The sequence below is a fragment of the Haliotis cracherodii genome, unplaced genomic scaffold (genome assembly GCF_022045235.1).
Source record: "Haliotis cracherodii isolate W230 unplaced genomic scaffold, xgHalCrac1.p SCAF_1, whole genome shotgun sequence".
In the NCBI taxonomy this organism is placed as follows: Eukaryota; Metazoa; Mollusca; class Gastropoda; order Lepetellida; family Haliotidae; genus Haliotis; species Haliotis cracherodii.
The window spans coordinates 3,623,273-3,636,097 of NW_027266264.1; the positions used below are offsets into that span (position 1 = coordinate 3,623,273).

The window sequence follows — 12,825 nt, forward strand, 5'->3', positions numbered from 1 at the left end:
CATGCAATACCAGCTTAAAATAGTGTTTCTCTCCAATAATTTATGGGTTTATAGGGGAATGAAAGATACAATGCATTTACTAAACAGGGGAGATAATTTAGTTTTGTCGAACACTATCACATTCTTTACAGATGATTTCAGAACCATAATGTTACATTCCAAAAGAGCCAGTGGGTATTATTTTCATCTAAGCAGGTTCTGGGACTGGTGTATAGCCCTTACTTCATGTTTGCAAACTAAAAAAACTGCACAGTGAGGCATTAAGGGAGCACTGTCAGAAATGTCTAGTGCATGAGGGTCATCTTATTATGGCACTTGATAGTGAGCAACAGAGGGGCCTCAAGTGGACTGGGGTTCTTAAATGTACTTACTGTACCTACATGTCCAAGTTCCACAAACTTCTACAAGGTAATAAAGCGCAGCGAGGCAAAACAAGGGTTGTCGATCACACACTGCCAACACCGGACTTCGGATCAGCTTCTCCAAATGCCAAATTCGATGTCGAAACTCCTACTTCTTCTGCATGAGTGCACATATACCTCCCCAGTCAACATCAGGCATGTGAAAAGCTGAAAAAAGTGTTCAGGACAATATCAAATGGCAAACCAGTTTGGATATAACAGCCAGGAGTCAGTTCTTGAGGGGACAAAATAATTATTTGAAAGTTATATGAGTGATAAAATAAGTCTGTTTTAAGAAACTTAATAGAAAAATAGCATCATTCATTCACACAAGAGCACCTAACAGAAAGACATATTGGTATGCTACATTGTTTACTATAAATAAGGGGATGTTTGACATATTCTGCTGTCAGCAGTGTACATGCTTCATATTCAAGATAACGGCATCGCGTAACTTGACTGGCAAGCGATTGACACAAGGCAGAAATTGTTGTGGCAGTGGTGACTTTATCCTAATTTGTTGTCAAATTCATCAGTTTCAACAAATTCAGAAGGCAGGAGGAGGGTTTGTTGGACAGAGGTACCCTGGGGGGTTCATGCTGAGATCGACCACAATGCGAAGCAACATTCATTTCCAGCCCATCCAAATGCTCCATTCAACCCAAAATGTCCCCCAACTTCACTGTCATTATTTTTAAATTTGCCTCCATGGTGTATCCATGGTGAAATATAAACAGAAAAGCATGTAAAGTATGAATTACTGAAATGTGCACTCACCCTACAGGTTACACACAACCAAATGTTTTCCCATAGACTTCTATAGTAACGTTATGATTTTTTTTTAAATAACTAAGCATTCAACAGCTATTACCTGTACGTGTGTGCACAGTTTGGCCTTAGAGCAGCAATAAAAAAAATAAAAAATGACTAGCTTAGCCAGCTCCTTTTCCGAGTACCGGAAGCTAAAACACACCACCCCCCAGTTTCGCACCAAATGTCACCTACTTGAAAATAGCTGTGGTCACATTCAGCATAAGTCATCATGTTGAAAAAGACAGTACTAAATATAGAAAAACATGGTCAGTTTTAATAACTGGATGGATGTACATTTGAAAGACATAAAAATCTTACAGAATATCCTCCAATCACAGCCTGCAGATATCTCTCGATCTGCACTGAAGGCTCCCTACGAAAACCGCACTCTCCAAACTGGTACTGATTTGGTGTAGTAGAACCTGTAGACAAATCAGAATATATTTGCACTTGTCAAATCTGTGATTTATATGTTGTATATATATGTAGCTTCTCAGAAAAAAAATGGAAATTGGATTAAGCTTCACTGCTTGTTTCCTATCCAGCATGTCTATATGGCACCAGAATACATAGTTTTGATGCACAGAAAGAGTTGTGAGAGTTTAATGATGTACACTTCATCAATGTTTTACAAAAGGCATTTCTGTATTAATAAAAGCAGATTTTACCTTCATGCACTGACCATGGAAGTTCATTTATAGTTCATAAAAGATGGTGGTCAGGGGTCAATTCTATAAATGATTGAGGCTGCATAGATCATATCACCCTAAAATATTTTTTCGACTAAAAAAATTGAACAAATCTTTAAACCCTCAAAACCAGTTACAATACATATTTAAAATTGAGTAGTGGGTCTGTTGTTTGCCTTCCTTTGCTGACATCATCAGAACATAGCAGAGTCTGCTACATTCATGGAATATGGTTTTGACACTCATGACATGATGCGATTGATATTGTTTGAGATTGCTCAAACTTACACCATCCATTGTTTATATAATTAAACACTCAAATGGCTGTCAGCATTTGGTAAATCATCTATGGAGGGGCTATCACAAATGTTTGTGCTTTTCATATACTCCAAAAATCAAAAGTATAATCCTCTATGATATAGGCTGATGACATAAGTACACATGGAAAGGAATCAGAAAAAAAATCTCAAAATTGGACAGAGAGCATGGAATTCAGGCCAACAATAAGCAAGGGACACATTAAGCAGCTTTAAAGTCATCATATATGTAAGGCTGGATAATGAACTTTACCAGAAAATAGGAAATAAAGGGGTGCATTGTTAACAGCAATCTCACACACTGACCAGTGAACCATACCGCCTATTAAAGCCGAGAAATTGAAATGGACCCTCAAGTAGTAAAAAGCTTTTTGAAACCACAACATGGAAGGAAATTACACTTAACTCTATTGATTTATTTAGTTAAGACTTTAAAATACTCACAGGACATCAAACATTCTTACTGTTTAATGTTTCAAGGTGGCTAAACTTGCTTATTTCAGTTATTTGCCAGTTTCAATGAAACAAAGTTAAAATTCCATATAATTTTGAAAATGTACAGCTTATTCTGACATAAATGTAATTCTTTTTATTCACAATTAACAGTGTCATGCAATACCAGCTTAAAATAGTGTTTCTCTCCAATAATTTATGGGTTTATAGGGGAATGAAAGATACAATGCATTTTACTAAACAGGGGAGATAATTTAGTTTTGTCGAACACTATCACATTCTTTACAGATGATTTCAGAACCATAATGTTACATTCCAAAAGGAGCCAGTGGGTATTATTTTCATCTAAGCAGGTTCTGGGACTGGTGTATAGCCCTTACTTCATGTTTGCAAACTAAAAAAACTGCACAGTGAGGCATTAAGGGAGCACTGTCAGAAATGTCTAGTGCATGAGGGTCATCTTATTATGGCACTTGATAGTGAGCAACAGAGGGGCCTCAAGTGGACTGGGGGTTCTTAAATGTACTTTACTGTACCTACATGTCCAAGGTTCCACAACTTCTACAAGGTAATAAAGCGCAGCGAGGCAAAACAAGGGTTGTCGATCACACACTGCCAACACCGGACTTCGGATCAGCTTCTCCAAATGCCAAATTCGATGTCGAAACTCCTACTTCATTCTGCATGAGTGCACATATACCTCCCCAGTCAACATCAGGCATGTGAAAAGCTGAAAAAAAGTGTTCAGACAATATCAAATGGCAAACCAGTTTGGATATAACAGCCAGGAGTCAGTTCTTGAGGGGACAAAATAATTATTTGAAAGTTATATGAGTGAAAAATAAGTCTGTTTTAAGAAACTTAATAGAAAAATAGCATCATTCATTCACACAAGAGCACCTAACAGAAAGACATATTGGTATGCTACATTGTTTACTATAAATAAGGGGATGTTTGACATATTCTGCTGTCAGCAGTGTACATGCTTCATATTCAAGATAACGGCATCGCGTAACTTGACTGGCAAGCGATTGACACAAGGCAGAAATTGTTGTGGCAGTGGTGACTTTATCCTAATTTGTTGTCAAATTCATCAGTTTCAACAAATTCAGAAGGCAGGAGGAGGGTTTGTTGGACAGAGGTACCCTGGGGGGTTCATGCTGAGATCGACCACAATGCGAAGCAACATTCATTTCCAGCCCATCCAAATGCTCCATTCAACCCAAAAATGTCCCCAACTTCACTGTCATTATTTTTAAATTTGCCTCCATGGTGTATCCATGGTGAAATATAAACAGAAAAGCATGTAAAGTATGAATTACTGAAATGTGCACTCACCCTACAGGTTACACACAACCAAATGTTTTCCCATAGACTTCTATAGTAACGTTATGATTTTTTTTTAAATAACTAAGCATTCAACAGCTATTACCTGTACGTGTGTGCACAGTTTGGCCTTAGAGCAGCAATAAAAAAAATAAAAATGACTAGCTTAGCCAGCTCCCTTTTCCGAGTACCGGAAGCTAAACACACCACCCCCAGTTTCGCACCAAATGTCACCTACTTGAAAATAGCTGTGGTCACATTCAGCATAAGTCATCATGTTGAAAAAGACAGTACTAAATATAGAAAAACATGGTCAGTTTTAATAACTGGATGGATGTACATTTGAAAGACATAAAAATCTTACAGAATATCCTCCAATCACAGCCTGCAGATATCTCTCGATCTGCACTGAAGGCTCCCTACGAAAAACCGCACTCTCCAAACTGGTACTGATTTGGTGTAGTAGAACCTGTAGACAAATCAGAATATATTTGCACTTGTCAAATCTGTGATTTATATGTTGTATATATATGTAGCTTCTCAGAAAAAAAATGGAAATTGGATTAAGCTTCACTGCTTGTTCCTATCCAGCATGTCTATATGGCACCAGAATACATAGTTTTGATGCACAGAAAGAGTTGTGAGAGTTAATGATGTACACTTCATCAATGTTTTACAAAAGGCATTTCTGTATTAATAAAGCAGATTTTACCTTCATGCACTGACCATGGAAGTTCATTTATAGTTCATAAAAGATGGTGGTCAGGGGTCAATTCTATAAATGATTGAGGCTGCATAGATCATATCACCCTAAAATATTTTTTCGACTAAAAAAATTGAACAAATCTTTAAACCTCAAAACCAGTTACAATACATATTTAAAATTGAGTAGTGGTCTGTTGTTTGCCTTCCTTTGCTGACATCATCAGAACATAGCAGAGTCTGCTACATTCATGGAATATGGTTTTGACACTCATGACATGATGCGATTGATATTGTTTGAGATTGCTCAAACTTACACCATCCATTGTTTATATAATTAAACACTCAAATGGCTGTCAGCATTTGGTAAATCATCTATGGAGGGGGCTATCACAAATGTTTGTGCTTTCATATACTCCAAAAATCAAAAGTATAATCCTCTATGATATAGGCTGATGACATAAGTACACATGGAAAGGAATCAGAAAAAAAAATCTCAAAATTGGACAGAGAGCATGGAATTCAGGCCAACAATAAGCAAGGGACACATTAAGCAGCTTTAAAGTCATCATATATGTAAGGCTGGATAATGAACTTTACCAGAAAATAGGAAATAAAGGGGTGCATTGTTAACAGCAATCTCACACACTGACCAGTGAACCATACCGCCTATTAAAGCCGAGAAATTGAAATGGACCCTCAAGTAGTAAAAAGCTTTTTGAAACCACAACATGGAAGGAAATTACACTTAACTCTATTGATTTATTTAGTTAAGACTTTAAAATACTCACAGGACATCAAACATTCTTACTGTTTAATGTTTCAAGGTGGCTAAACTTGCTTATTTCAGTTATTTGCCAGTTTCAATGAAACAAAGTTAAAATTCCATATAATTTTGAAAATGTACAGCTTATTCTGACATAAATGTAATTCTTTTTATTCACAATTAACAGTGTCATGCAATACCAGCTTAAAATAGTGTTTCTCTCCAATAATTTATGGGTTTATAGGGGAATGAAAGATACAATGCATTTTACTAAACAGGGGAGATAATTTAGTTTTGTCGAACACTATCACATTCTTTACAGATGATTTCAGAACCATAATGTTACATTCCAAAAGAGCCAGTGGGTATTATTTTCATCTAAGCAGGTTCTGGGACTGGTGTATAGCCCTTACTTCATGTTTGCAAACTAAAAAACTGCACAGTGAGGCATTAAGGGAGCACTGTCAGAAATGTCTAGTGCATGAGGGTCATCTTATTATGGCACTTGATAGTGAGCAACAGAGGGGCCTCAAGTGGACTGGGGTTCTTAAATGTACTTACTGTACCTACATGTCCAAGTTCCACAACTTCTACAAGGTAATAAAGCGCAGCGAGGCAAAACAAGGGTTGTCGATCACACACTGCCAACACCGGACTTCGGATCAGCTTCTCCAAATGCCAAATTCGATGTCGAAACTCCTACTTCTTCTGCATGAGTGCACATATACCTCCCCAGTCAACATCAGGCATGTGAAAAGCTGAAAAAAGTGTTCAGACAATATCAAATGGCAAACCAGTTTGGATATAACAGCCAGGAGTCAGTTCTTGAGGGGACAAAATAATTATTTGAAAGTTATATGAGTGAAAAATAAGTCTGTTTTAAGAAACTTAATAGAAAAATAGCATCATTCATTCACACAAGAGCACCTAACAGAAAGACATATTGGTATGCTACATTGTTTACTATAAATAAGGGGATGTTTGACATATTCTGCTGTCAGCAGTGTACATGCTTCATATTCAAGATAACGGCATCGCGTAACTTGACTGGCAAGCGATTGACACAAGGCAGAAATTGTTGTGGCAGTGGTGACTTTATCCTAATTTGTTGTCAAATTCATCAGTTTCAACAAATTCAGAAGGCAGGAGGAGGGTTTGTTGGACAGAGGTACCCTGGGGGGTTCATGCTGAGATCGACCACAATGCGAAGCAACATTCATTTCCAGCCCATCCAAATGCTCCATTCAACCCAAAATGTCCCCAACTTCACTGTCATTATTTTTAAATTTGCCTCCATGGTGTATCCATGGTGAAATATAAACAGAAAAGCATGTAAAGTATGAATTACTGAAATGTGCACTCACCCTACAGGTTACACACAACCAAATGTTTTCCCATAGACTTCTATAGTAACGTTATGATTTTTTTTTAAATAACTAAGCATTCAACAGCTATTACCTGTACGTGTGTGCACAGTTTGGCCTTAGAGCAGCAATAAAAAAAATAAAAATGACTAGCTTAGCCAGCTCCTTTTCCGAGTACCGGAAGCTAAACACACCACCCCCAGTTTCGCACCAAATGTCACCTACTTGAAAATAGCTGTGGTCACATTCAGCATAAGTCATCATGTTGAAAAAGACAGTACTAAATATAGAAAAACATGGTCAGTTTTAATAACTGGATGGATGTACATTTGAAAGACATAAAAATCTTACAGAATATCCTCCAATCACAGCCTGCAGATATCTCTCGATCTGCACTGAAGGCTCCCTACGAAAACCGCACTCTCCAAACTGGTACTGATTTGGTGTAGTAGAACCTGTAGACAAATCAGAATATATTTGCACTTGTCAAATCTGTGATTTATATGTTGTATATATATGTAGCTTCTCAGAAAAAAAATGGAAATTGGATTAAGCTTCACTGCTTGTTCCTATCCAGCATGTCTATATGGCACCAGAATACATAGTTTTGATGCACAGAAAGAGTTGTGAGAGTTTAATGATGTACACTTCATCAATGTTTTACAAAAGGCATTTCTGTATTAATAAAGCAGATTTTACCTTCATGCACTGACCATGGAAGTTCATTTATAGTTCATAAAAGATGGTGGTCAGGGGTCAATTCTATAAATGATTGAGGCTGCATAGATCATATCACCCTAAAATATTTTTTCGACTAAAAAAATTGAACAAATCTTTAAACCTCAAAACCAGTTACAATACATATTTAAAATTGAGTAGTGGTCTGTTGTTTGCCTTCCTTTGCTGACATCATCAGAACATAGCAGAGTCTGCTACATTCATGGAATATGGTTTTGACACTCATGACATGATGCGATTGATATTGTTTGAGATTGCTCAAACTTACACCATCCATTGTTTATATAATTAAACACTCAAATGGCTGTCAGCATTTGGTAAATCATCTATGGAGGGGCTATCACAAATGTTTGTGCTTTCATATACTCCAAAAATCAAAAGTATAATCCTCTATGATATAGGCTGATGACATAAGTACACATGGAAAGGAATCAGAAAAAAAATCTCAAAATTGGACAGAGAGCATGGAATTCAGGCCAACAATAAGCAAGGGACACATTAAGCAGCTTTAAAGTCATCATATATGTAAGGCTGGATAATGAACTTTACCAGAAAATAGGAAATAAAGGGGTGCATTGTTAACAGCAATCTCACACACTGACCAGTGAACCATACCGCCTATTAAAGCCGAGAAATTGAAATGGACCCTCAAGTAGTAAAAAGCTTTTTGAAACCACAACATGGAAGGAAATTACACTTAACTCTATTGATTTATTTAGTTAAGACTTTAAAATACTCACAGGACATCAAACATTCTTACTGTTTAATGTTTCAAGGTGGCTAAACTTGCTTATTTCAGTTATTTGCCAGTTTCAATGAAACAAAGTTAAAATTCCATATAATTTTGAAAATGTACAGCTTATTCTGACATAAATGTAATTCTTTTTATTCACAATTAACAGTGTCATGCAATACCAGCTTAAAATAGTGTTTCTCTCCAATAATTTATGGGTTTATAGGGGAATGAAAGATACAATGCATTTTACTAAACAGGGGAGATAATTTAGTTTTGTCGAACACTATCACATTCTTTACAGATGATTTCAGAACCATAATGTTACATTCCAAAAGAGCCAGTGGGTATTATTTTCATCTAAGCAGGTTCTGGGACTGGTGTATAGCCCTTACTTCATGTTTGCAAACTAAAAAACTGCACAGTGAGGCATTAAGGGAGCACTGTCAGAAATGTCTAGTGCATGAGGGTCATCTTATTATGGCACTTGATAGTGAGCAACAGAGGGGCCTCAAGTGGACTGGGGTTCTTAAATGTACTTACTGTACCTACATGTCCAAGTTCCACAACTTCTACAAGGTAATAAAGCGCAGCGAGGCAAAACAAGGGTTGTCGATCACACACTGCCAACACCGGACTTCGGATCAGCTTCTCCAAATGCCAAATTCGATGTCGAAACTCCTACTTCTTCTGCATGAGTGCACATATACCTCCCCAGTCAACATCAGGCATGTGAAAAGCTGAAAAAAGTGTTCAGACAATATCAAATGGCAAACCAGTTTGGATATAACAGCCAGGAGTCAGTTCTTGAGGGGACAAAATAATTATTTGAAAGTTATATGAGTGAAAAATAAGTCTGTTTTAAGAAACTTAATAGAAAAATAGCATCATTCATTCACACAAGAGCACCTAACAGAAAGACATATTGGTATGCTACATTGTTTACTATAAATAAGGGGATGTTTGACATATTCTGCTGTCAGCAGTGTACATGCTTCATATTCAAGATAACGGCATCGCGTAACTTGACTGGCAAGCGATTGACACAAGGCAGAAATTGTTGTGGCAGTGGTGACTTTATCCTAATTTGTTGTCAAATTCATCAGTTTCAACAAATTCAGAAGGCAGGAGGAGGGTTTGTTGGACAGAGGTACCCTGGGGGGTTCATGCTGAGATCGACCACAATGCGAAGCAACATTCATTTCCAGCCCATCCAAATGCTCCATTCAACCCAAAATGTCCCCAACTTCACTGTCATTATTTTTAAATTTGCCTCCATGGTGTATCCATGGTGAAATATAAACAGAAAAGCATGTAAAGTATGAATTACTGAAATGTGCACTCACCCTACAGGTTACACACAACCAAATGTTTTCCCATAGACTTCTATAGTAACGTTATGATTTTTTTTTAAATAACTAAGCATTCAACAGCTATTACCTGTACGTGTGTGCACAGTTTGGCCTTAGAGCAGCAATAAAAAAAATAAAAATGACTAGCTTAGCCAGCTCCTTTTCCGAGTACCGGAAGCTAAACACACACCACCCCCAGTTTCGCACCAAATGTCACCTACTTGAAAATAGCTGTGGTCACATTCAGCATAAGTCATCATGTTGAAAAAGACAGTACTAAATATAGAAAAACATGGTCAGTTTTAATAACTGGATGGATGTACATTTGAAAGACATAAAAATCTTACAGAATATCCTCCAATCACAGCCTGCAGATATCTCTCGATCTGCACTGAAGGCTCCCTACGAAAACCGCACTCTCCAAACTGGTACTGATTTGGTGTAGTAGAACCTGTAGACAAATCAGAATATATTTGCACTTGTCAAATCTGTGATTTATATGTTGTATATATATGTAGCTTCTCAGAAAAAAAATGGAAATTGGATTAAGCTTCACTGCTTGTTCCTATCCAGCATGTCTATATGGCACCAGAATACATAGTTTTGATGCACAGAAAGAGTTGTGAGAGTTTAATGATGTACACTTCATCAATGTTTTACAAAAGGCATTTCTGTATTAATAAAGCAGATTTTACCTTCATGCACTGACCATGGAAGTTCATTTATAGTTCATAAAAGATGGTGGTCAGGGGTCAATTCTATAAATGATTGAGGCTGCATAGATCATATCACCCTAAAATATTTTTTCGACTAAAAAAATTGAACAAATCTTTAAACCTCAAAACCAGTTACAATACATATTTAAAATTGAGTAGTGGTCTGTTGTTTGCCTTCCTTTGCTGACATCATCAGAACATAGCAGAGTCTGCTACATTCATGGAATATGGTTTTGACACTCATGACATGATGCGATTGATATTGTTTGAGATTGCTCAAACTTACACCATCCATTGTTTATATAATTAAACACTCAAATGGCTGTCAGCATTTGGTAAATCATCTATGGAGGGGCTATCACAAATGTTTGTGCTTTCATATACTCCAAAAATCAAAAGTATAATCCTCTATGATATAGGCTGATGACATAAGTACACATGGAAAGGAATCAGAAAAAAAATCTCAAAATTGGACAGAGAGCATGGAATTCAGGCCAACAATAAGCAAGGGACACATTAAGCAGCTTTAAAGTCATCATATATGTAAGGCTGGATAATGAACTTTACCAGAAAATAGGAAATAAAGGGGTGCATTGTTAACAGCAATCTCACACACTGACCAGTGAACCATACCGCCTATTAAAGCCGAGAAATTGAAATGGACCCTCAAGTAGTAAAAAGCTTTTTGAAACCACAACATGGAAGGAAATTACACTTAACTCTATTGATTTATTTAGTTAAGACTTTAAAATACTCACAGGACATCAAACATTCTTACTGTTTAATGTTTCAAGGTGGCTAAACTTGCTTATTTCAGTTATTTGCCAGTTTCAATGAAACAAAGTTAAAATTCCATATAATTTTGAAAATGTACAGCTTATTCTGACATAAATGTAATTCTTTTTATTCACAATTAACAGTGTCATGCAATACCAGCTTAAAATAGTGTTTCTCTCCAATAATTTATGGGTTTATAGGGGAATGAAAGATACAATGCATTTTACTAAACAGGGGAGATAATTTAGTTTTGTCGAACACTATCACATTCTTTACAGATGATTTCAGAACCATAATGTTACATTCCAAAAGAGCCAGTGGGTATTATTTTCATCTAAGCAGGTTCTGGGACTGGTGTATAGCCCTTACTTCATGTTTGCAAACTAAAAAACTGCACAGTGAGGCATTAAGGGAGCACTGTCAGAAATGTCTAGTGCATGAGGGTCATCTTATTATGGCACTTGATAGTGAGCAACAGAGGGGCCTCAAGTGGACTGGGGTTCTTAAATGTACTTACTGTACCTACATGTCCAAGTTCCACAACTTCTACAAGGTAATAAAGCGCAGCGAGGCAAAACAAGGGTTGTCGATCACACACTGCCAACACCCGGACTTCGGATCAGCTTCTCCAAATGCCAAATTCGATGTCGAAACTCCTACTTCTTCTGCATGAGTGCACATATACCTCCCCAGTCAACATCAGGCATGTGCTGAAAAAAGTGTTCAGACAATATCAAATGGCAAACCAGTTTGGATATAACAGCCAGGAGTCAGTTCTTGAGGGGACAAAATAATTATTTGAAAGTTATATGAGTGAAAAATAAGTCTGTTTTAAGAAACTTAATAGAAAAATAGCATCATTCATTCACACAAGAGCACCTAACAGAAAGACATATTGGTATGCTACATTGTTTACTATAAATAAGGGGATGTTTGACATATTCTGCTGTCAGCAGTGTACATGCTTCATATTCAAGATAACGGCATCGCGTAACTTGACTGGCAAGCGATTGACACAAGGCAGAAATTGTTGTGGCAGTGGTGACTTTATCCTAATTTGTTGTCAAATTCATCAGTTTCAACAAATTCAGAAGGCAGGAGGAGGGTTTGTTGGACAGAGGTACCCTGGGGGGTTCATGCTGAGATCGACCACAATGCGAAGCAACATTCATTTCCAGCCCATCCAAATGCTCCATTCAACCCAAAATGTCCCCAACTTCACTGTCATTATTTTTAAATTTGCCTCCATGGTGTATCCATGGTGAAATATAAACAGAAAAGCATGTAAAGTATGAATTACTGAAATGTGCACTCACCCTACAGGTTACACACAACCAAATGTTTTCCCATAGACTTCTATAGTAACGTTATGATTTTTTTTTTAAATAACTAAGCATTCAACAGCTATTACCTGTACGTGTGTGCACAGTTTGGCCTTAGAGCAGCAATAAAAAAAATAAAAATGACTAGCTTAGCCAGCTCCTTTTCCGAGTACCGGAAGCTAAACACACCACCCCCAGTTTCGCACCAAATGTCACCTACTTGAAAATAGCTGTGGTCACATTCAGCATAAGTCATCATGTTGAAAAAGACAGTACTAAATATAGAAAAACATGGTCAGTTTTAATAACTGGATGGATGTACATTTGAAAGACATAAAAATCTTACAGAATATCCT

At 37.0% G+C, this 12,825-nt stretch overlaps 1 long non-coding RNA gene across 3 annotated transcripts; it reads right to left on the bottom strand.

Annotated features, from left to right (window-relative positions):
• Positions 1 to 3,368: 3,368 nt before the first annotated feature.
• LOC139471571 (uncharacterized) lies at positions 3,369 to 11,746 on the bottom strand. Of its 3 annotated transcripts, none has more exons than XR_011653846.1 (5): positions 11,665 to 11,746; positions 8,846 to 9,042; positions 7,183 to 7,286; positions 6,029 to 6,225; positions 3,369 to 3,403 (listed from the first exon to the last, which is right to left on the bottom strand). It is a non-coding gene; the product is annotated as an uncharacterized lncRNA (long non-coding RNA). The 3 variants fall into 3 exon arrangements; XR_011653848.1 differs by lacking the exon at positions 11,665 to 11,746 and adding an exon at positions 10,002 to 10,097; XR_011653847.1 differs by lacking the exon at positions 7,183 to 7,286.
• Positions 11,747 to 12,825: the final 1,079 nt, after the last annotated feature.